Source organism: Rhamphochromis sp. 'chilingali', assembly GCF_963969265.1.
Source record: "Rhamphochromis sp. 'chilingali' genome assembly, chromosome: 8".
In the NCBI taxonomy this organism is placed as follows: domain Eukaryota; kingdom Metazoa; phylum Chordata; class Actinopteri; order Cichliformes; family Cichlidae; genus Rhamphochromis; species Rhamphochromis sp. 'chilingali'.
In genome coordinates this window covers 11997315-12023073 of record NC_137935.1, presented here as the reverse complement: position 1 = coordinate 12023073, position 25759 = coordinate 11997315, and the positions used below count along the sequence as shown (strand labels likewise).

General features: G+C 41.3%; 1 protein-coding gene across 3 annotated transcripts in view; it reads left to right on the top strand.

The window, feature by feature from the left end:
• Positions 1–25759, top strand: part of nxn (nucleoredoxin) — a 70809-nt gene that overhangs the window by 19256 nt on the left and 25794 nt on the right. Inside the window, exon 1 of one of the 3 annotated variants that reach the window (XM_080888084.1) lies at positions 22202–22222. The exons of the other annotated variants lie outside the window; for them this stretch is intronic. The gene's annotated coding sequence lies outside the window, so the exon portion shown is untranslated. Of the gene's footprint in view, positions 1–22201; positions 22223–25759 lie in introns of those variants that run through there. 3 annotated transcript variants of the gene reach the window in all.

Sequence of the window (25759 nt, the reverse complement as noted above, 5' to 3'; positions counted from 1 at the left end):
CAAGTTTGACCATTGTTGAACGGAATCGTCTGGCTTTTATATTATGAATCTGAGGTTGTGTGTTCTAATGAAAACTCATTGAAAGAAAGGAGTTGTAATACAGAAGGACTGCGCTAAATATTAAGAATTTTTTTTTTTTTTTAAATTGGAAAAACACAAGTATCTCTTTAAAAGAAAAAAACCCACCAGTTCTTGCAGGTGTCGTACTGTCTGGTCTGATTTTCATCCTGGCTCAGCTGAGTAGCTTTCAGATCTTTCCTTCTCATGTCCTCCTGTGCAGGACAGCCGTCTCCTGTAGTTGCACTTCTTTCTCCTCTTGTTTTATGCCTTCTGTTTTCTTTTGAGTTATTTTGGCCTTAAAAGCAAAACCTTCTGTCCTAGACTCATCATTTAATCATACCCACTTCTCTTTCTGGATGATTTGAGCTCGGCTGCTTGGACTCAAAATATTTCCGTAAAATTCAAAGACAACCCTGCAACCTTACTGCCGTGCTGAGAGTGGGCGCTGAAAAGAAGGCAGGAAATGATTCTTTTGCAATGGCTCGCACCATCTTTTATTATTATGAAACATAATGGCTGCAATTTGTGGGGGGAAAAAACAACAACAAGCCCTTAGATGACCACACTTCTGATGTTTATTTGGAGATCACCCTGCTGATTACAATTGCGACTTCTCATTTCTTTTATGCCATACAGCAACACACTGCTAACACGACTGCTGCTCATTATGCAAACACCCAGATAGCACGTCTTTATCTGAATGGTGGGAATCTGTTCCAGTCACAGTCTGTTTATATAAACGCCAGAAGGAAATATGCTGGTGGTTTTGGGGTTTAGCGGTGCAGTCGACGGTTAGCACAGTTTGTGTATTTGGCACCAAGTTAACACATCGAAAGAAAAGAAACTAGAGCGAAGCTAGCCTTCAACCACGATCCGAGGCCTGCTTTTGTGTTTGCCAGTGGTGAAGTGTGAGCAGCTGTAGGAGGATGCCAACATGAGGACTGAAATAATTACTGCAGTATGCTAGCGCAGTCAACACTATACAACTGCAGCTGTTTCCTTTTGCTGTTGAAAGAATTTGAAAGGATCTAATGCAGCTCCAAGGTTTCTTTTTTTGGGGGGGGGGTTAGTCAGTGAGTGGAGTCATGACTACCTAGCAGGGATCTGCTGGACTGTGGTGCCATTTTGAAAAGTAAATGCATTTAAAGTTTAACGGCCAGAGACTTAAATGTGGAAAGGACCACTCTGGCGATTTATTACCAAGTTGAAGGGCTTGGACATAAACTTGTGGCCTCACACTAGGTTGCTATGTGTTTTTTACAGACTCCACCCCCACAGCAGGGTCTTCTTCCCACTAACACAAAAGAGACCAGGACATTTCTTTTCATTTATGTCTAAAAGGCATTCGCCTCCTTCTGATTTTACTGTTTGTTTTTACACATTTTGACGTTTCAAGTTGGGGGTGAAAGACTCCCTGGTGTCTCTGTTCTCATGAGCAACACACAAAAGAAGCAGTGAGAGCTGAATGTGCTCTTTAAAGCAGTTCTGGCTGTGCTACACAGGCTGTGATGCGGTGGGTGGATGGTGCCACATTAACCAAAGGCACTGATATGCACAGTCTGAAAAGACTCTAGAAAGCATGTGGCTGTGTTTAACCCTGTGAGGTCTAAGACATGATGACTCTAACCATCTAACCAAAAATAATCCTATACAAAGGTGTGACAGGACCAAAATAGGGCTGGGCTATATCATACCGTTCACGGTAATACCGGTGTAATTTTGGGCAACGATAGGAAAATGAAATATCGCGATAGAATATGGGTAAAACGCGCATGCGCAGTGCCTATGTTTACATACGCACATGGCGGCGACGCAGAATGAAGAGAGCGAAAGTGGATCGTTAAATGAAACGGATGAACCAGAATTGGTTTGTAAAAAAGCTGCAACTTCAGTGGTGTGGAACTGGTTTAGCTTTCGTCCGTCAGATACACAACAAAGCACTATTTTTGGTAGCGCATGCTAGCGGGCCGTCGTTATTACCGTGTTTTTTAGAAAATACGGCACACTTAAAATCAATCCATTGATTTTTCTGAAAATCGACAGTGCCCCTCATAATCCCGTGTGCCTTATGAATTCTGGTTGTGTTTACTGACCTCGAAACGATTTTATGTCATACATGGCGCTCGAAAATCTGTCAAATGTTTTAGTACGACTTTGCTAAGCTACGAAGCCGCACCGCTTGATGGATTGTTGGAGCATTACGGCTGTCGTAGGCAGGAGCCTCGCGGAGTGATACGTACTGTGCTTCAACATAATATTACCGTATTGTGTGTGTATAACCTCTTATTATGCATAGCTATGCTGAGGATATGTCGGCCAGTTTCCACTGGAAATGCCTTTTGGTTAAACTGTCAGCAAGGAATTTGCACTGTCACATGCTTATATAACTTTAATGCACATAAAAAAACAGCTGCTTGTTTAAGTGAAAATACATTGATGGGTTTTTTTGGACTAATAAAGTTGTGGAGTTGTAAAGCATTTTGTCTAGTGTCAATTATATCGTCAGTTATATCATTATCGCAAATTTTCAAATGTATATCGTGATAAATATTTTTGGTCATATCGCCCTGCTCTAGGCCAAAATACATAACGATATGTAAGACAATGCAGTCTGTAAATGTAATTGTTGAAGGCAATGAAGACTTAAAAACACTTTAAATGTGGTTATTTTGACCCTTTTTATTTAGATCTTCTGGGCAAATGTTAAATGTGAAAATGTGAAATGTCTAAAATATAAAATGCATGATGGCTACTGTAGTAGCTATTCTAAAATTTTACAGTGGAGTAAATTTGTACTGTTCTTTTGTGCTTCCCATTCATAAATTCTCTCCAGAGTCTTTCACGTGGTTCTTGTGTAGGTGGCAGAAGAGGTCTGTGGTGTGCGAGTCTGTCATGGGAACTGGTGTGCAGCATAATTTGCAGAGTATGTGGTTTTTTGTTTTGTTTTTTTGGGTTCGTGTCACACTTTTGTAATCAAATCACACCCACGCTACAGAGGTCATCCCTACCCTTTGTTTCCGCTTGACCAGAGCTGCTTAGTTCTGCCTCACCTTATCTCGCCATGCTGGGATTCACCTTTCTGTCTGCGTCCAAGTGGTGCCATGTAAGAAAACCTCATCCACATGATGAAAACAATATTGCTGTGAACAATTGTGCAACGTTTTTGGGGAAAAAAAAGATTAAAAAAAAAAAAAAGATGGTAGAACATAATATTTTTATTTCACCATCAAATACATGTTAATATATTGTATAAAGTTATGTAACCCAAGGTGAGGGTTTGGAGTTGAGGGTTGGCTGGCACATGTTTTTAACTCTTCATAATTGCTTGCTTGAGGAGCTGATGATCCTTGTTGTTACTATAGTGGCTATAATGTAGCTAATAAACCATTTTTTGTTGTTTGAAGAGCTCACCTGGACATGACGTTTTAGATGGGAAAGCTAAACCCAAAATATTCCCGAGCAGGGGCTTCCATGTGAAGCTCTGAGCTTGTCCTCACCTAAATTTCCTTTTTCAGTAAAAGAGATGTCCTTCATGCTGTGCGGCGCACCATAATATCTAACTTCAATACAGGAGCTGCTTATGAAGTTCAACAGAACACAAGCATCTGTATTTTTGACATTCCTACAGACAAATCCCCTGTTTTACCGTAAATGCGTGATGCCACCCAAGCCTAAAAACAACCCCACATCTGTCCTCACATGTTTCCAGCTGAGCTCCAGCCTTGTCAAACCAGTGAATAGAGCTGAGGGAAAAAAAGAGTAAAGACCGCAACCTTTCATGAAAAATAACTACCATGTTTTGCGCGTTCATGTGGGATCCATTTGCTTTGAAATATGTTTTTTAGTGCTTTTAAGGGTTTACCAACAGCAGAAATGGATTCTCTGTTGTTGCGAATTTCTAGTGCTTTAATAGCGGCATATGCTCATCCCGACTCAAGGTCTTTTTGATAATTGCATTTGCAGACATGCTGGGTTGTACCTCTCAGCAGCAGCATCATCCTGCCCCAGCTATTTCCCAGATGAGCAGCACTCTGTCATCTCAGACAGCCAAATGCAGCCACTGGATAATGGAAATGCTCCAGCAGGCAATCACTTTGGTCACAATTATGCTAACCATGCACTTTATACTCAAATACTGCATTTTCTTTTTTCATTTTTTTTCTTTCATCCAAATCATAATTTATGGATTGCCCACCTTCATAAAATTTTCTGAGCGCACACTGGGCAACTAAGCAACTAAAGTGCATACGAGTATGGAGTCTGCATTACTGTGCAGAACTAAACTTCAGTTTCCTGTCATTCATCATGCGCACCAGAATTTAGTTTTTCCAGAGTGCGTGCCACTCTTCCTGCACACTTTCTCAGGCTTTAACAATAGCCCCCTCATTCCCGGCCCCTCGTAATCCTCTTTGCACCCCGAAAATGCCCCAACTTCTCTACAGAAAGCTCCCCCCCCAGACCAGAAACCTTACCCTGGTGTCAACATCAGTCAGTCTAAAGCAGGCCTCAGAAATGTACCAGTGTTTTTGGTTTATGCTTGTTTGGGTTTTTTTTTAATTATTATTTATAATGTTTAATTTATTTGAAAATATTTAACCACAACTATAAAATTTTCAGATATCTGCTTGACTTATCAGCCGCACACCCTAGAAATATTTTTGTTCATATTATATTGTGAGCAGCTTGTTGGGAGCTGACATGTTTGAGAGTTGATGAAACGTTGGCTATAGCTCTGTCCAGTCCTTTCTGGTGTTTTTTTTTTTTTTTTTTTTTTTTTTTTTTGTTACTGAGTGAAGGCCAGCACGATACTGCAGGCTCCACTACAGGATGCATTGTGCTCATTATGTATTGTTTCTGATGTGCTTTGATGCTGCTCTCTGTTCAACATGGAATCTTGGAGACCGCAGAGAGAGAGAAAAGAAGGAAAAACAATGAGTTGGGATACTTTGTAGTTTCTCTCTTTGAGTAGTATTTTTGTCATGTTCCTCCTCCTCTTTGTTGTTGTTCTGTACGGTCTATTGTTGTTATAAAAATCTGTGCAAGTTTCCATTTACTCAATTAGCAGGACTGAGAAACTCTCGAGTGGATTTTTGTTGGCAGCGTGTAAGGTTAAACATCTCAATATAGCTGAAGCTTCTTATCTCAGAGGGAGGTCTGTGGATCTTTTCTTTTCCTTCCAAATAGGAAGATCCCTCCTCCAGTTGTATTGGTTTATTGTTGAAGAGATTCTTTCAGCTTGATTAAAAATTTAATTATTCACTCATTTATCCCTTTATGCATTAAACAGCCTTTTTTCTTCAATGGAATGGCAAGTGACGGGTGGTAATTGTAGATCAAGGCAAGGCGCTGGGGAGCCCGCCGAATGGGGGTTGGAGCTCTGTTTCAGGCTTTAGCGGCTGACTGGCCATATACCGCTGATGTGCTGCTCATGGTGTGAACTTAAAATGCTGCTGCTCAAGAAGTCAGCCCCTGCTCTCTGTGGCTCTGGCGTTGTGCCCTGCGTTTGCCATCCGTACAACGACGCCTAGTCTCTTTCATTTCAGCCCTCGCTGAGTGATTCCTGCCCTCTGCCCCACAGCCTTAACAAGCGATGCTGTCACTCAAGTTGAGAGAGGGCTAGGACTAGAGGAGGCCGTGACAAGGCACTGACACTCTAGAAATCCACTTCAAACAAACAATTAGAGCATGCTGCGACATAAAGCTAATTGGTTTGTATAAGTATACTTAAATGCATCCTTGCTGCTGAGCTGGAATACATTATTAGCTCAGTTTGGGGCGCTGCAAGACAAAACTATTAAGCTTTTCATGTGATGCAAAGAGGAGTGGAATATAGTAGCGGAATGAGAACGTGATTGCTACACCAGTGCCTCATCGGCTCCCACAACTGCTAAATGTATGCAAAGCCATCTCCTGACAGGGTTTGTTAAGCATCAATACTACACAGCTGCTCTAGAGATTTATTTCACTATGGATCATTACCATTGATAAAGTCCCCATTCAGCTGACTGCTCACTCCTTTGTGACTTCAGGTTGCTTAAAGGAGGCTTATTAACCAGCTGCGTGGAGGGTGGGTAACTTTCCCAACGCTTTTTTTTTTTTTCTTTTTCTTTTTCTTGTGATATGACAACTAAACAAAGGTGATCAGTTGCCAAGCTGATATGAAATGGTGGAAATAAGTTGTAATGACATCATTGTTTTTTGGTTGTTGTTTTTTTTTTTTTTTTTTTTTTTTTTTTTAGACATAAAATATCTGACTGCATATGCACACAAGTTGGCTAGCAACTGGTGATTGCCAGTGTATTTGCAGAAGTTTGTCTGCAACCTGCTATCACCTTATTCAGGACTATGTGAGCAGCACAGTAGTGTATTGGTTGCTACTGTCTCCTGACGCCAAGAAGGTTCCTAGTCCTTTCTGGAGTGTGGAGTTTGTATGTTCTGCCTGTGTCTGCATTGAATTATTTTTATTTTTCCCTTTTAGTCCAAAGGAATACTTGTTAGGTTAATTGGGTATTCTAAATCAAGGGTAGGCAGTTAATTTTCCCAAGGGGCCGCAGTAGAAACTGGGACTGTTGTGGAAGGCCGCACCAATAAGCTAAGCTTACGTATGATCAGTGTTCAATTATCTCTTGATAAAGAGTAGATGTTACAGTTGGGTCCTAATTGTGGCCCCTTGAGAAAATGAATAGTTTACCCCTGTTCTAAATTAGCTCCGGGTCTCAGTGTTAGACTATTTGCTCAGAGTCTGTTGGAATAAACTGAATTGGATGGATAGTTTTACACTGGACAAAACTTTAATTAGATGAAAGACGCAAGGTTGCACAGCTTTTAAGCACGCAACAACGAATAGCACATGGTGAACGTATTAAAAACTAGCACTCCTGTTTTGCTTGTAGAACACAGGCTCTGGGATAGCTGGTTTACTTAGAAATTAGATGGGGAATGGATGGCATTTGGTTTCCACCCCCAGGAAAACAACTGTCAATAAACACAGCCTGTTGGATATGGCTGATAAATTCAACCCCTAAAGTTCCCAAACAGCTTTTATGTGCTTGAATGGATGTTTTGTGTGACTGCCACTTTCAGAGGGGGGTGATCTGAAACATGATCAGTAGTTAATTATGGATTATTTATGTACATATTTGATGGAGTAGAGTCTCCAGCAGACATTTGAAATTAGCGTTGATGGAACTAAACACTAAACCTACTGTGATGAATTATGTTTATTGACATTTACATTGATTTATTAGCTTAATAGATTTTGTCTGAGGTGACAGTCAAATTAGATCAACTACAAGCTATGGCAAGAGGAGCTCATTAGTGTTGCAGTATTCATCTCCTAATCAAAATATTAAGGACAGGTGTGTGGATTTATTTTTGTATCTATCTTCTGACTTTCTTCAGTTCAAAGTATATTTAGACTTTAGAGTGATATATCATTAGTACAATGAAAGGGATCTTTGACCTTGTATGTTCACTCCTCTAAGACGCAGCTCTGTGCTGCTCATCATGGCCTAATGGAACACAACACTGCAGCAATTAAGCAGATGTTTTCATTTAATCAGATAAACCTCCCAGTACTTTTCTACATGTCTGAAAGGAGGCACTTCGCTGTACACAGTCCTTTTCAGGTTCCTCCAATTAGGAAAATATGCCTTGGTTTTAAACCAATTTGTATTGCAACATCTTCTTTTCTGTTGTCCAGCGGCTGTGCTAAAACAATTATATTGGAGCCGAAAATGAAAACGAGGACAGGCTTTTTAGGTTGGAAAAGGAGTGTGCAGTGGGTGGGATAAGTGCTTAAGCTCTAGAGAATAGATGCTCTCATAGCTGATAAATCTGTGTTACTGCGATTTAGGCTGGTGCAGGAAATCATCTTTAGGCTGCAGATCTCTGTTGCTAAGGGACCAGACTGGTGGGCTTGTAATGACTGTGTGGACCCTGAGCAATCTTGGGCAATTACTTCACTTATCATCAAGATCTGACAAAGGGAGGAACCCTGCGCTGTGAATTCATTACAGGGTTGAAACACGAGATAAGCCGTAGTTACAGAGACGTGCGCAAAGAAATTGACAAGAGTGTGAAAGACGTGGAGTCATTATGAATCAAATGTTCGTGTTTGGAGGAGCAATTAGCAGTTATTGAATTTCTGTGGACTGTTAGGGAATGCACCGAGGAAGCAAATCAATTATAAAAGCAGCACTGCGTCATGTCCCTTTTGTTTGGCCTACATGAACTTATTGTAGAGGTGTGTGTGTTTGTTGTATAATGTATGAAAATTGCTGACTGGATCTCTTTATTGGAACAGTGAGGCGGCTTTGTGAGCTCATTAAAAATTGGGAGGAATTGTCATGTCTGTCATTTCACTGAGAAGAAATGAGTTGGAGGGGGAAAATAAAGTGTCCTGTACAAAAGTCCACTTGTATCTGAACCAGTCCAAGCTGGTCCATTTGCTGCCCACTTTGCTGGACCACCCAGATTGATCTGGTGGGCTTCACAAGTGTACATTGTATTCCTCTGGGAAACAGGACATGTAGGGGAGCTGATTTCTTCCCAGAAACAAAAGGACTAATTAACAAAATGCCGAATGCACTGATTAAAATATCAAACAGCTCCTCCTGACAAAATGCATGAATGGTAATTATAAAGTAGAATTGATGTTAAAAGCTATAAATCTCCATGTGTAAATGTTCTTGGTCCCAAAGGTCTTGAGCCTCTGCTCGTTTCTTTTTTTCATTTTTATTTTACTTAGGAGCTGAACATTCTTGTAATTTCTAAAAGAGGTCTTGAGCAATAATCTCCAGGCTTTCTGAAGGTCTTTCAAAGTTGTTCTCTGGACATTGGCTGCTTATTCACTCATTTTCAGTCCAGCGCTTGGACTTGAATGTTCTATAGGTCAACGTTTAAAAAAGTGGCTTTAAAAAATAATACTTTAGAAAATGATCCAAGTATAAGAAAGGCTCATTAAGGTGAGGTTTGAACCTTGCAAATTATCCCCTTTAGGCACTTTACTAGCAGCCTGATGGTATTTGACAGGCATGAAACTGTATTTTTGTTAAGCAAAATACTTTGAATATCTCAGCTTGTTATACAACTTGTCCTTAAAAAAATCAGAGGGAACTGGACAATGAAAGAAAAAATAAGTTTTGTTAAGGCTGCTACTATCTACAGCAGATGAACAAAATGTGAAGGTAGTTTCCTTAAGAAATGAACTGAAGATGAAAAGAACTGGACTGAAAATCAGTGGCAACAGGTCTTATGGAGTGATGAATCGGTCAGGAGAGAGGTACAAAGATGTGTACGGCCATCTGTAAAACACGGTGGAGGCTTTGTCATGGTTTGGAGCAGCATTTCAGTCAGTGGTGTTGGAGAGTTATCAAAATATGAAGACAGAGAAGTACCATCACATTTTGACCCACCATGTATCTGACTGGCAACGACTTCATTTTTCAGTGTGACAGTGTTCCCACACACTCTGTGTAGCAGATGCATAACTAGAGAGAAATGATCATGGATAGGCCTCCCCAGAGCCCGAACATCAACATTATTGAAGCATCATTGAGGCAAAAGGCAGCCAGGATTCAAATAAAAGCTTTGAATGTCCTTCAAAAAGGCTGAAGAACTATTCCTGAAGACTATTTAAAGAAATTACAAGAAAGAGTTCAGGCTGTGTTAAGGAATGAAGCCACTCATACCAAATACCAACTTTCAAGTTTGTAAGAATGACTGTATTTCTATGTTTGCTCAAACATGCAATTATTTGTTGAAACATATGTACCCATTGCCAATTTTCCTAACAACATATAAAGAAATCAGCCGTGCCTTCAGACTTTTGCACAGTACTGTATCAGAGAGTGAATTTTTTTGCCAGGAAATTTCACTTTCTTGGCTTTTATTTTGAGTGCATTAACCCTTGACTTCAAGAGTAACACACATCTTTCTGTAAAGACTTGCTTAAAACAGCACAGCACACGTTCTGTCTTGCTTGTTTTCTCGTAATAAACCAGCTAATACGGGCCTGTCGATCACCCCCTCTGTCCTGTCTTAAAAAAAACAACCTATAGATTGTTACTGTAGTCTTTGCATCACTGTTTCATGTGTCATGACTTCCAAGAAATTGGATTCTATTAAATGTGCTGCTTGGCACTAAATCATTATTTACACAGTATCTGCAAGCAAGATACTACAAGCAAGACCTCATGATTGACCACTTTTTTTTTTTTTTTCCTGCCTCACAAGTGCATTCATAAGGGGTATACACTTCTCATGCTCTACGGCTTGTATTCACTAAACGCAGTTAATCTCTGCCATTTCTATTGTGTCACCCGGCAGACATTATGTTATGATGTACAAATTGGAGCCTCTGGGCCTTTTTAGTTTTTAACAAGTTCTCTGGCTGAGGTAAAAGCAGACAGACATTTGTCATGCTCAATAAATTTTCACATTTAGGTTGCATGTTACAGTCGTTCCCATGCTGTCAAATTAAAGCGAAGATTATTAGCGTCAGCACCTTGGATCCATTTCCTTTTATAAACTTGTTTTTTTTCTAGCCCCTACAGGAGAGGTGGCTTGCATTCGTGCTGTTTTAAAGTGAGCAGTAATGGTATGGGAGTGCATGAAATGGCAGGAAATGTTTCAGGTCCATAAAGTTTAGGGTGAAAAAGAATAACAGGCAGCCGCAAAAGAGCAGGCTGTGTGGCCTGTTTGTGGTGGGTTATCTGTCAGAAATTATAAATATTATGTGAGCATACCCGTTTCTAGCACGAGCATTGCAGTCAGCCCTGTGAAGCGCTGAGCGCCAAGATCTTGACCAGTTGTTCTGTTGGCTTAACAAATGTGAGTGAGCACATAAACAGAGCGCAAAGAGAGCCTGTCGAGTAGCAGACTCCCATATGGACTCCCCATTTGTAAGAGCACTGGCTTGCTGTTTATAACTGCCGACCTAAATAATGTTGTACTTCTTGTTTTGTCCATTTAGACTGTTTATGAAGTTGTAGCCATAACCAAGTGTCATATGCATGGTGCCTGATAATTAGCAGGTAGCTCATTGTGTGCTCTCATCAAGACAAACCCACATTCAGTACTCCGCTGGTAGTTTATGTTGGGAGAAACCAGCCACTTACACACTGTGTGCTCTGTAGGCCGTGTAGACATATACTGTGTCTTTTAGAAACCACAGTTTCCTGGTTGGTATTTGGCAGCACATGGAGTAAAACATTAGCTACACTGGTTTTGATCCAAAACCCTAAAGCCCAGTGACAACAAAACGTCTGCAGGCAATGATAGAGTATTTTTTTTTTAATTTAATTCAGTTGATTGAAGTAGAGCTACACCTGTAATTAGGCTGAGATTGAGAGTGGCATTGCAGGCTGCACCTCCAAATCACGCCTGGGGCCACATTAAGCCCATAAGCCTTGAAAAGCAGCTTCGCTGTGGCAATCTATTGTACGACTGTAACATTGCCGCCATGTTCCACCACCCCAAGGCACAATGCGTGCTGGTCATCTGAGTGTACGGATGTCAGTTTTGCTTGTGTCTGGCAGGATGTGTGTATACTCCAGGAAGCTCTTCATCCGGTTTCTGCTCGTATGCATTACAACGAGTGCCACTCACAGGCCAGAGGGAGCAGGCAGGAATCTGTAGGTTCACTCAATCCTGTTAATGTGGAACAGCATTTAATTAGATTCGCTCTACATCGGGCAGCTGCATCCGTGTCTGCAAAGCAACAACAGTCTGCATGACACTAAACGCTGATGTTAAGTGAGGATTGCTTTGAAAGGAGCTGTCGTAGCTAAATCTGCGTTATAGCTACCACACAATTGCTGTGAGCGGGACAACTTTGTTTGGAATGTAGTTATGTGGGGATTATTGAGAATTATTAACAACTGAGAGAAACGATGTCAATCTGTGCTCAGATGTATGAATGCGTAGAATCAAATCTATAGCATCCACTCAGCATTTGGCTTTAACAGCTGGAAAACCACACAGTTCTTCTTTCCACCTCAGGTATTCATGTATGTGATTTTCTTTCTTTTTTTCCCCCCCTCAGCCAAGATTCACAGGCTAGTAATAATAGTAAAAAACTATTTTCACGTAAGGTGAGTGCCCCCCGGTGAATGACCTGATGTCATCTCTGTATTTCTTAATAAATGATAATCCGATGACCTTCGCGATTACTGTCTGTTCTTTTCTTAACTGGTATTTTTACGTCTTTGTCATGAAAATTTGTCACATAGGCTAGAAACTGGACGGTGATCAGTTGGCAGCTACAGGTTTCTAGGAAAAAACATGCTAGCAGCAAATGGCTGCTAGCAGGTTGATACGTTGGCATCTTTCTGGCAACTGTATCTGCAAACACTCACTCACACTGCTACTCCTCTCCAACCGGTTGTTAGCGAGTGTTTCCAGTCAAGGCGTCTTTCATGCAAACTATGGGCAACCATAGTAATGGGGGTTGGTTTTGTTTTTTGTTAAATAGTTTAATCTATCAAAAATGGTCCATCCACATTTTGCCATATTAACTATTTTTCTCACATTAGACACAGAGAGATCAAATTTCAGCTTCTCACATGTGGAAAAACTGGAATGAACATTTGCTTGTTAAACTATTTTGATTAACACAACGGTTTTATATGAACACGGTCATCTTAGATCAGGGGTGGGCAACTCCAGGCCTCGAGGGCCGGTGTCCCTGCAGGTTTTAGATGTGTCCTTGAACCAACACAGCTGATTTAAATGGCTAAATTAGCTCCTGCAGTTCTCCAGAGGCCTGGTAACGAACTAATCATGTGATTCAGGTGTGTTGACCCACGGTGAGATCTAAAACCTGCAGGACACCGGCCCTCGGGGCCTGGAATTGCCCACCCCTGTCTTAGATCGAGGTATGAAGCCATACTTTGTTGCCTTCAGAGAAACCTTTTGCTTTGAGAAGAATAAAGATGAGAACAATAACTGCAAGAGAGAGACTTTGCATTGCTTCAAATATCTATCACAGTATAGATGTTTGCAAAGATGTCTGATTGCGGAAGTCAGTAGGTTGCTCCTTACTGTGGAAAAATTTCTGCCTTTGATTTAAGAAGGGGCAACGTCAGACCGAGGTGCTAAACGAAATGATAAATGTGACACAGATGCTTCCAGTTTCCAGTCTCTGCTGTTTTCTCTCCATGTCGCCGTTGTCGACTGTCTGTGTTAGTGGCCTAAAAGAAGAGGGACTGACGGCGTCCTGGCCAGAGAAAAAGGTTCAAATGACGTATTTAATTTGTGGAATTTTTGAGAGAAAACTGCTCTCCAGTGTGGCAAAATCATGCTGGAGAGCAGAATCGGCATCGCAATCCGATTTTCCACAGTGTGAAAAACAGGACAGACATAAGTACATATTGTTCAGCCCTCCTCACTTTCCGTTTTTTCTGTGTGTCGGAGAAAAGCATCTAAAATGTGGTGTGACTGGCTATTGTGCAGCACGCCACCTTTTTACCCTCTCTCCCTCATTCTCTGCCTCTCAGTGTATACTATTATAGTCCTTCATTTAGAGGAGAGAAGGCATGAATGGAGTACTGGAAAGGTGACGAGAGGACTGAGAGATAGAAATCAGGCTGGTTTTTATCTTCGTCGAGTTCCAGGCGCAGACTGCAGCAGGCTCCTGCTCCCCAGCAACCAGGAGAAAAAGGATGAAGGCTGTAATGTGGCAGCAGAGATTGATTCTCATCATAATCTGTTTCTCTATCAGCTCAGGCACACTGCATAGCTTTGCACAGAAGTGCTTTTCAAATAGACTTCCTTCCTCTTTTCATGCCATTGTGCTATGCAACCTCATCCTTCCAACCACATTGTCTCATTATTTCCAAATCTACCTTATCCCTATTTGAGCTGATCTGTTGTCTTGACGATTTTATCTCTGTTTGCAGTCACCATTGAATGTGTGAGAAGACTGTGGACTGGCTTATCACATTTGACAAAATATCGACTAAAAAAACCCCAAATAACACACACATTGAGTCATCTGTAAACACCACATGTTGGGACTGAGAGTATGTGGAAAAAGTAACTTTTACCAGGCAGTGCAGTTGGAAATTGGATCATAGCAGAATCTGGTAAAATATATTTTTTCTCTTGAAATGAAACAGATGTATTTTTATACACTGCCTCTGACAGTCCAACTAAACTAAACATCTCAGTTTGCAGATGGTCGATGTGCCAGAAATGATGGATAAACAGTTTGAGTAGTTAAGAGGAAGCAATGGTTGAATATGAGGTGTGATTGAAAAGTTCAGAGACTGCACCTACTAAAGCAAAAAAGTGGATCAGCCATCCCCTTGGTTCCCAGATCTCTTGTCACGCTTGAAAAACATCAGTTGAATTCTGCATCGCCATCTGTGATACATGCTGGATCCTCTGCGCTGTGCAGCGGCCCTTTCACTTATTTTGGAGAAGATCAGCATTTGTAGGGAGCCAAATTCTGTGAGCAGGGTTGGTGGGGAGTGATGATTTTGTTGGTGCAAACCAAAAATGTGTGGTTTTTAATGGTGATCATGATGGGACACCCAGTTGACACTGCACAGATCAGGTCATGTGCATCAAATATTGCTATCGTTATACTCATTACATAATATATTACAGCTCAACTCTGGAGAACGAATTCACAGTGCAAAAGCATGTAAATGTCAGATAAAAATGATGAGACATCTCCTAACCTCCTAAGTTTTGGAGACTTCAGGCTCCTACCCTCGTAGTTGTAATAAATGCTGTTAAATTTGAGCTATAATGATAAACCACTTAACTATAAAGAACTGAATTATTGTGTCTTAAATGATGATAATAAGCAAGAGTTGCAGCCCTGATTTGATGCCCTACACTCCCCTCCTTTACCCCACTTAACCCACACACACACACACACACACACACACACACACACACACACACACACACACACACACACACACACACACACACACACACACACACACAACCACCTTGTATGTTCTTAAAGGTTGCTTTGAGTATTCTTGTCTGCTTATGCTGGATCTGCAGGGATACACAGATGCAGACGAGCTGGGCGGGTCGGGCACCGGTGCTAACTGCTCCAGTGAGACACTAGTAGTAACAAGGAGGGCGGAGTGGGCGCTCGGCAAAAGTGGACCGGCTTAGAACAGCAGCGCCTTTTGTGTCTGCCTGTTTCTGACGGTTATTTATAAATCCAGTAAACCCACTGCACATTCCAGGCTGCCACAGGCACAAGGAGAGCTGCACCTCACCCATGTATGTCCTCTTTGTCTCTGCAGGCAGCTTGATCGTAGCTGTCAAGACCATGGGCGACGTTGCTTATTGCCCTGACGTCTGGTCTAACGAAGGTTACTGTGACAAAAAGGCTGTTGATTGATTTATCTCCCACCTTTTTTTTTCTTCTTTTTTTTTTTTTTTTGTCCTGTAGAAATAAGATTCATTGCTGCCTTGTTTTTCTTTTTTTTTTTTCTTGGCTGTTGCATTTTTATGGCCACTGCTTGTGGTCTTCCATGACTCATATTAATGGGAGGTGCCTCCTTCCTTGGCAAAGGATTGCTCACTTTAATGTTAGCCCATTACTGAAGTAGACTACTTTGAAAAGTGCAACTATTTCTTTCAGTCCAGATCTCTCGGGACTTCTTTTTCTGCATTTGTGGAAAACATTAATCACATTTCCCTGGACAGCTTTTCAAAACCAGAATGGGACAATAACGCTTTCAGGCTTTCAGGGATTTTAGACTTTTAGACTGTGGATAACTCTCAGTAAATTAGAAACATTTTGTGTCTAATTTCTAGGTCATCTAGAATTTGCTAGTTCCTGATGAAGACATAACGCTACATTTGTTTTGTTTTTTCTTTTTCTTTTTTTGCACAGCAACATCTCAGGAGACTCATTTAGTCAGAAGAAGTTTATCCTGTCCTTCCTCTTTTTCTTTCTTTCTTTTTTTTTTTTGTTGGGCTGCAGTAGTGTGCAGGTTTCCTGTAGCCAAGACCGGAGAACTGCTGGAGGAAATCCAAGTGCTAAAGGATACCCCGTCCCAACCCTCTGAACCTTTGAACCAGACGCCATTTTTCATCGATAGCAGAGGTCCTAGAGCTTACAAGCCCAAATGTACAGCATGGTAACAGAAATGCTGTCATTAATTTCAGTTTTGGAATTGAGTGCATCACAAAGTGTTCTCCAAAAGATGCAGTTGATGTTGACTACAAGCAAGCACATAAAAGATTTGTTGCACCACTAGTCATGTTGGCCATCTCTCCTTTTTTTTCTGTAAAAGAAACTAACAGATATTTGAAATACAAAGCTGTACTTTGTTTTGGTTTTTTTTCTCTCTCTATGTTCCTGATTATTGGCAGGCTTTAAAACAGTTTTCTGTTCCTATAAATGTTAATCCTGAGTGCAAATCATGCTGAAGCACTCTGAGACCGACGTCTGCTTTGCTCTGCTGTGCAGCCTAAAAACACTGCAAATTAACCGTAGTCAAAAAAAGGAGAGACTTCCTTTTCAGTAAAGGACATTATGTCTCAGAAGGTCTCCAGCCATTGAAATAATTTAAAATCTTCAGCTACATATTTTTGAGTCGAAAACGTGCAGCAGCCTGGGGCATTGGCTGAGAGGATTGATCAAAAGTTTGTAGATAACACCAGTGCAGACTGATGTTACCAGTTTCTTTCACATGAACCCATCACCTTGTTTAGTTGGACTGTCCCAACTTACAGGATGTTGCAACTTGAAGTGGTAATAGACAACTTCTCTGACACCCCTCTTTCCCACGCTGCAGCCAGAAACCAGGTTGCTTTCTGTTTTAAAACACCCACTCTGGGACCCAATCGTCTACTGTGACGTGGGATCTAAGAGGTGAGAAGCCAATTTTCTTTCTGGTGTAACCAGAATATCAAGTAGTTTGTTTGTCCAGCAGTCAAATGCTAGTAAGCAAAAACCACTGTCCCACCATGGAACTAGGTTTGAGATTACATTTCAGTCGTAACAATGGCTGTTTTGCACTTGACGCAGACCTGCATGCACTTTTGCTCAAATATAATTGGTCAATAAAACTCTATGGGCTCAAATTCTGGTCATAAATATTTCGTACTTGTAAATCAGACTGACCTAAGTTTGTAACCTTGTAAAGCAAAGTATCTGAAAATTTTATGTTTGTACATCCATAGATAAAAATTTGTGTGTGCATATTGCTGTGTTTTTTTTTGTTTTTTTGTTTTTTTAAGATTTGTTAAATTTGGTCAATGCCATGTCAATCACAATCAGCTGAAAGGAAGAAAAATCTGGTCAAACTTTGTACTTGCAAGTTGAAACTCCGACGGAAACTTTTACATGTAGTGTTTCGCTTTGTATTCGTAAACAGTCTTTAACAAAAAAGATAATTACTAAAAAAAAAAATTTATAAAAAAGAGATGCAATTATTTTTTAGAAATATCTTTTTTACACAAACACAGATTCTTAGCTAGGGATGTATAAACATAAAATTTTCAGATATTTGGTTCACAAGGTTACAGAACTCAGTTCACAACCGTGCAGTCTGATTTACAAGTGCAAAATATTTATGACCAGAATGTGAGCCCATAGAGCTCAACTACAAGGGGACTACAAACATCCCAGCTACTTCTGCTTGTCCTGCCTATTTTAGATATTCATAAACAGGTCGTATAGAAACTATTATTGCGCTTTTAAAATAGGCAGGTTTTGTTTCCTGCTAATCTAGTACAAGGAATGTCAAAGTACTTTTTAACCCACATGTCTCACAGCTTTCTCAGTCGAGTGAATATCTGTCTGAGGTGACAGAAACGGATCACTTGCCCTCTTTGTCTCCTCTGACAAAAGAACTTTCTGTTGCCGAGTAGAGTTTCTGCAGTTACTTCAGTTGTTCTACCATCAATTATTCCAGCTACTTGGGTAAAGTTACCAAAAACGAATGGAAAAAACAAAAGTTATGCCTTCTTGCTCTTCCATAATTGAGCTTGGAAAAGAAAATGCCTGGACCTTTTTAAGTTTCGTGAAGACGTTTCACCTCTCGTCCAAGAGACTTTTTCAGGTCTTGTGAGCTAAGCTGGTCTAATTAGAACTGCATATAATGACCTCAAAGTTAATGTCGCAAGGAAAACCTGTACAACAGATTGCCATTAATGTAAAGTACTCCTATCATTGGTTAATGTCATTGATGTAGCTACTTGTGTTGCTGTCACTGCAAATGTTGTGCATCTTTTCACATTCATGAATGGTCATTAATGCTTCATTCGCGACACAGTTCTGGGATTAAGTCTGCTGGCTGGCTGGAGCGTTTCTGTTTGGAGTTTGTATGTTCTTCTTGTGAAGGATTAGCAACATGTATGGGGTTTACGCCCTCATCTCGCTTCCTTTTACTATCTAAGATTGGTATGATGGGTGTTAACTGGACAACTGGCAGCTGCTCAGGAAAGGTAGAAGTTTGACCTTTTTTCTTTGTGACTTTGCTTGTCTGCAGTTTCAATGTTACTCCCACATCGTGCTCAAACTGAGTTAACACATAAACAGTGCTACGTGTTGCAGAACTGTCACATCGCAATGCAACTTTCTTTTTGATAAGCTCTGATTTGCTGTAGTGGCTCATTAGGCTGACATTGTCCTTTATTCCCGCCTCTGCTGCAAGGACGATTCTTTTAACCAAACATTGCACAATGGCACAGTATATGATTGCCAGAGGCTTAAACTCTTCCAAGCTTTAAAGAGTGAAAATGTAAATGAATAATGGGGATGTGTCGGACTGAGTGTAGGATTTGTGCCTGAGGATTACATCATCTTGTCCAAAAAGCTCTTGAACTGCAGAAATAAGATATCAGAGGAGTCTGTTGGAAGCTGAGGCTTAGTGAGGGCTGGTGACCTCTGCCTGCATCTGTGGGAGGCCTCAGATCTGTGCTATCAGCTCTACAAGCTATCGGGCTTGTGGGGCTGAATTACAAACACACCGTCGAGCTCACTCTTTAGACTGATCCTGCTGCACGTTATTTTTTGATGGTGTGAAAGCGCTAAGCTCACAAGCCCGGACAGTTTGCTTTACGTCTGTGGAAATTGCTGACAAAAACAAATTTGTGGTGGTGTTTTCTTCTCAGTCTTTACAGGTGCGTACAAGACAAATCCCACTAAAGAGGCCTGTTAGCCTAAAAGATGGGAAGATGAAGAGTGGCGAGGTTGTGGAATATTTATCTTAGAAGTTCTTTCCTTGTTGAAGTTTAAAGGCTTAGAGGTGTCAGGGTGCATCAGGGCTTGGATGAAGCTAAGGCGTGGATGGCTGCCATTAAGGTCACCCTGTTCCAGGCGGCCTATTAAAAGGCTTGAACTTTGAACCTGTGCTATTCCCCGTCAGTCAGCCCTCCACCGCAGTGACATGACCCTGAAAATTGACACTAATGTCCCTTCTGTGTCAGTCTGTCTTTCTGTTCTTTCGCTCTTTCATCATCTCAGCTGTTTTCTGTTTGTTTAAAAACCCTCATGTTACCTTTTTGTGGTGCCCTTCATTATCTCAGCAGCTGTAACAGCAGTCGACTTAAAAGTGCTTGCATGAGGGTTTAAACTGATTTTGAGTTGAAATTGGCACAATGCGTACCTCTTACATATAACAGCCAACTTTTTCTCCTTTTTAGATGTCTTTCCTTTTCATTATGTGAGCCTTTTCAGCTGCGTTTTTGTGAATGGGATCAATTCGTTAAAGGAAGGACGCACAATAATGTCATATAGTCACTGTACAGTCAGTCAGACCTGTTTATTGGTTTTTTATGGAAGGATTATCACTCAACACTTGGGTTGAAAGGAATATAGAACTACTTCCACACAATAGCTACTTGAGAGTGATCAGATGATTTACTCTAAAGCCTTTTGATTCTGCAACTAAACATTTTGTTTTCCTGCTTATTTTATCCCTTTATTTACAAGTGCATTTCTTATGTGATTATTTTCTCCTTTTTTTTAATCTGTAAGTAAAGCATTCGCTGATCTGCAGATACGCGAAACATGTTTTGAGATGCACAATCATGCACAAACATTTCATCACCTTCGTTGTCTCACATTACGTATGTTGATGGTAATTTAGTTGTGGGTGGGGATTCTTTTGAAATGTCGCTGTTGGTGTGTTCAGAGATGCGTCTGAGAATTTGTGGTCGTTGTGCAGGACTTTGTTATGTAAGAAACCTCTACACACATATTATCCCTTTCAAGACATCTGCCTTTGATTTTCAAGTATCGTAACTTGTAGAGGTTCAAAGTTCATTGCTAGACATGAAAGGCAGCAGCTGTGGAGCTTTTGATCATATCCCGTTTCCAGGAGATGGATGGCTGGCTACTAAATCGAACTTGACATAAGTTTGTTTGTTTTGTTTTTTTTTTTGTATTTTATTTCATTTTATTTTGGGTAACTGCCTTTTTCCAAATGCGAGATGATGTTTTGAAACTCAGCCGAGAAGCCAATATGGACAAATCTGTATAAAAAAACAAAACAAAACAAAAGCAAAGCAACCAAAAAATTAAAGAAGTCCAGACGCTTTTCTTTGCAAGCTCCTTTGACTACGATGACCTGGATGACTAAGAACCTTCACAGACAACCAGAAAATTATCATTTAAAAACTGAGAAAACTCCATCTGTTGATGATCATGTGATGAGAGTAGTATAGCAGGAAACAAGTTCAATAAACTTTAAAATGAGCTCTGAGTTGATTAACTCTGAGATGAGAACAGCTGATCAGATTAAGTTAGATCTACTCTAAGTATGTTCACCTTGAGCTAGATATGCATGGACAGGAAACCATGAGTCACCATGGCAACGGGTAAATGAAGAGTAGAGCCTTCATTCAAATCTGGTAGATTTCCATTAGATTGAGGAATATGAACACGTCATGTCAGAAGAGCCATTTTAATTAGCTACATTCTGGTCATGATTCAGTTAAAGTTTCAAAGTGCCGACAGCATTTAATAACTGAATTTGAGTCTATAAATGCATTTCAGCGTCAAATGTTCAGAACTCCTGTCTGTAGCTGCTTTGACAGCAACTTTGTGAATGAGGAAATGAAGGAAGGAAATGAGTGTTCAGGTGCAGCTGGAGGGGAGGAGTTGGATGGAGAGTTTGCTGAAGAAAACCTGCCAGCAAGCAGGTTAAGTTTGGTCTGTTACCACGGTTACTGACTTGGTTGAAAGTACCTGGAAGAGAAAAGTCTGCGTTTCCCTCATCACAGGGTTAACAAACTCTGAGGTTTTCTCTTTAGCTGAACCTGGTTCCTGGAATAGAGCTTGTGTTTAAACATCACCAAACCATCTACAGACTTTGAGGCTTCAGGCCTTTGAAAGAAAACCCTGACTATTCTATTGTTTTGTTGTTGTTTTTTTCTTTACTTCTCATTATGATATTAGAGCCCAGTTATGCTCCCCTGAAGGGGACAGAAATGTGTCTTTATGTTATAGACTATGAAAACCATGTGCAGTGTGTAGTTTGCAGAGTGCAGAAAACTGGCTCTGCTTTTCTGACCTGACAGTTCCTGTGTGACAGTTCCTGTGGTTACATTAGGATCCTGTGAAGACCAGGCAACACATTCCTCCTCCTGACTGAACACCGAGTGAGTTCAGGACATATTAACACCTGATAGAAATCCACCTGCCCCTTCAGCACTTAGCTGTTCCATCAAATTCCTACAGGTGAAACTAGAGGGCTTGTGGGGATAGGTTAATTGAATAATCCAAATTGCCCATAGGTGTGAATGCAGGAGTGAATGTGAGCGCGAATGGTTGTCTGTCTCTGTGTGTTAGCCCTGCGACAGACTGGCGACCTGTCCAGGGTGTACCCCACCTCTCGCCCCATGACAGCTGGGATAGGCTCTAGTGCCCCCCGCGACCCTGAAAAGGATAAGCGGAAGCGAATGGATGGATGGGAAACTAGAGGAAGCCTTAAGTGGGGGGGGGACACTTTGCTTGCTATGTTGTCACCACAATTCTGACCTCAAGGAACTTGATGGATGTTTATTTTTAAGCTCAGTGGGGGGGTTGGCTCTGAGCTGCACATCAAACCTTTTTATAACTACTTATAAAGGGAGACATAGCCTCGGGTCTTCTGGCAGATCACCACAGGTTGTTCCGAGGACTCTGCTTCTAAGACGAAGGTGACCTGGTCTATCCGTGAGAGCTCCTAAGGTCTGTAAAGGTCTGCCAGCACTGAGGCTAGCCAGATCAGTAGCATCCTTCAAAGCAAACCTCAAACCAGACTTATACAGGAAAGCATTTTTTACAAGCTGCGTTAAAGTTATTCTCTTTATTGCTGTTCTTACCTTGACTGTCTCCTTGCTGTTGAATTTTTATTTCCATTGTCTTTGTTTTTTTTTTGATCTACTCCTTTTATTTCTTCTTCTTTTTTTTAAATCCTGTTTTGCGAGGAACTCTGCAATTGATGTAAATGCAGTGAAAAGGTATCCCCAATGTCCCAATTAAATTCAATGTCTTTTAAACTCTTATCTTGAATCATGCAAACTGTCAGCAATGTTTCTATTTTTAATGCCCACATGCTTTAATTAGGAATCATAAGAATAAGGACAATCGAGGGGGTTATTCATTTATAACATGACATCATTTTTAAAAAAATCTAGTTACTGGAAATGTGCGCAGGGTTTTTCCTGCTGCATTCCAAGTGTTACCGCCCTGATGGTTATTTGATTTGTATGACGCTTTGTGCAATACTTAATCTGGATGAAATGAAATCTGTACCCATGAGACTCCTCCACTGGCCAATGTGGGCTGGTACTGATTGAGAGGGAGCTTATGGAAGTCTGAATCTCTTGCCGCTGCTGTGAAACGTGTTGTGGGGGGTGGAATAAGCCGAGAATAAAGCCTGCATGAACTAGGGGAGGGGGAGCGCTGGGAGATATGCAAGAGGGGCCCAGATGTACAGCTCGACTATAAACTGCACAGGGCCGGTGAGCAGCAACAGCCAAACAGATGTGACTTTTATCTGAGCGTATGACTGGAGGAGGAAACGGGTTAATGGATAGATATAAAGTGTCACCATGTAACCAAATACTGTAGAGCTAAATGTAGCTCAGGTAACGAGCAGAAAGTGGAAGAACATCCTTTCCCTCAGGAAACTGGAACCAGTGCTGTTGTGGCAGGTCATCGTTTGCGTCAGAGCCCACAGCGGTACTATACTGGAGTTGTCAGATAAGAAAACATGGTGGTTGTCAGGCTTACATGGTTATATGTGTGCTCACATTAACAGTTTGCATCTGTGTTCACAGGCCTTGTTGTTGCCAGTCAGATGTATGTTTTACAAGGCACACCAGACTCAGGGTATCAATGTGATTTATGAGTCTCCTTGCCGGCTGTGTGCAGTACAATGGACCAAAAATAGCTTTAAAAAACCCTGACAAGTGCAGATTGTCTCAACTTTGGGGCACTTATTGTGTACAGTGGCATTTTTAGATGTGTTCAGAGAGGAATTTGAGATTTAAGTGAACTCTCAATCCCTGAGTGGTATAGAGGTCCCTGACTCTGAGCATAAAGTCTGAAATTCAGGAGAAAAATTCCAGGATGTGACAGCCCCGGCCCAGGCAATCAATTTATGGGTTTCCCTTATGTGACCATTAATAGCATATTTACCTCAAACTCAGCTTGTGAAATTGCACTCCATGTTGACCTCCTTTCGTGCCAACGACTGTCTTCACATCTCCTCCACTCACTTAAAGCCAAAACGTGTTTGTTGAGCTGCAAATATGCAAGTAGAAATCACAGAGAGTGGCATGTAAATTATGAGATTATGATACTTCAAGTGCACCTTTATGTTTACATGTAATTTGGAGTTTCCTGTGTGATCAAACATGCCTTTATAATAGCATGCATTTAGTTTATCCTCTCCGTAAATTTGGCCAAATATGCAAGCACCAGGGGGAATAAATGCACTGCTTGGGCCAACTACCCACCTGAATGTGTTATTAGCTGGACTGTAGTCTAAGGTGTTTGGAACCCTTATTCTTCACAAAACGCTGATAATGTGTCTGAAATGCTCCCTTTAAATTTCCATAAATATTAATGTGTTGTGTTGTGATTGGATCGCGGATTGAGCTTCGGCTCCGGAAGCCTTCCCAGAGCTTGAGGAGGAGTGGTGGTGGTGGGAGTTAAACGTGAGGTCAAACAGAGGTCACAACAGGGAAGCTGTCTAAGCCCAACACCCCCACACCCCACCCCAACTCCACCAGCACTCCAGGAAACTGGGGTGCCAGATAGGCAGTAATGTGGAGCCTTATGGGAAGAATTAATGCATGGCTGCTCTGGGTCTATTTGCCGAGTGCAGCTAATTGAGCAGTAAGCGTTAAGAGCACATGCGTTGGCACATGCTGTTTGTGCTGAAAATCTTCTTCTTGTGTGTGTTTTGTCTGGTTATTAATATGGAATGGCTGATTTAATGAGCCCATACAACGTTGCTTCTCCTGTGTTTTCATGACTTTATTTGAATCATTCCATATTGTATTGGATTAGTTCTGAGAGCGTACATGCTGAATTACCTTTTTTACACTGAAACGAACTCAAATCCCAAAATGCACCAAGCTTTCCAAGTCATGAGGTGGCCAATCGCTGCGAGAGCATAATGCCCCTGTTTTTTTTGAGAGGGTCACACTAAGGTAACCGATCCAGCTGGTCCAGAGCCAGACCAGCTTTAAATCATCTCTGTGTGTCTGAGACCCTGCAGGCTGAGGGCAGTTAACTGTAAGCTAAAACTACCTGAGAAATCATGTCATGGTGTTCATACAATGAGTTTCTGTCGTCCTGTGTGGGGGCAAATCATTACGGCGCACTTGAGCTGCCCTTTCAGCTGAATTTAATGATTAACCTGCAAGGAATAGTCGCTACCATTTCAGCAACTTGCATAGAGTAGAAAGCTGGTGCAGAAATATGGGAATTTGGTCTGCTTAGACTATCTTGTTGTAAATCTTTCCCCTTAATTGGAAGCTGTATTAAGTGCTATGCAAGAAAAATCTTTACTATATAAAACAGTCACTTTAACGTGTGTGTGTGTGTGTGTGTGTGTGTGTGTGTGTGTGCTATCCCTTCTTTGTAAAGCTGTCATTTCTGTCTTTTATAACAAAGCAGGAGCGTGAAAGAGTGTGATACCTAATCAGCAGTCTTCAAAAATGGATTCGTTAAATCATGTGATGATCTCACAGCAGCGCCTAGGTGACTGTTTTTAATTTGATTCTCTTTGGATGACGTCTTTTAAACAAATGTGCCTTTTTGCGTGTGGTTAGTTTAGCAACGATTGGTGACTAAAGCAGAGTCAAGGATGCAATTTACATTTTTTCCACATTAGTGCGAACACGGAAGGCGCGTGTGCCTGTGTATGTGTGTTTGTTAGGCTTGTATTTTGTCGTAATGAGGAAGGGATGCAGAGCAGTAAAAAAAAAAAAACGGAACTGCTATAGAAGGCAGGGGAGACAGGCGGGTCGGTTTAAAAACACGAGTGGGAGGGAAGAATGCACCCCCCGCAGCCCTGACCTTTGACCTTTGCAGAATGTAGGCCTCAGGGGCAATCCCACTCCTGGGGAGAGACAATGCTGCAGATACCTATTGAGCCTGGCTTTTTACTCCTTTACAATGCCCCCCACCCCTTGCTTCCCCCCCCTCCCCCTCCTATTGTGTTCTTTACTACATAAAAACTTCTCACCACACAAGGTCCACGTTTGGATT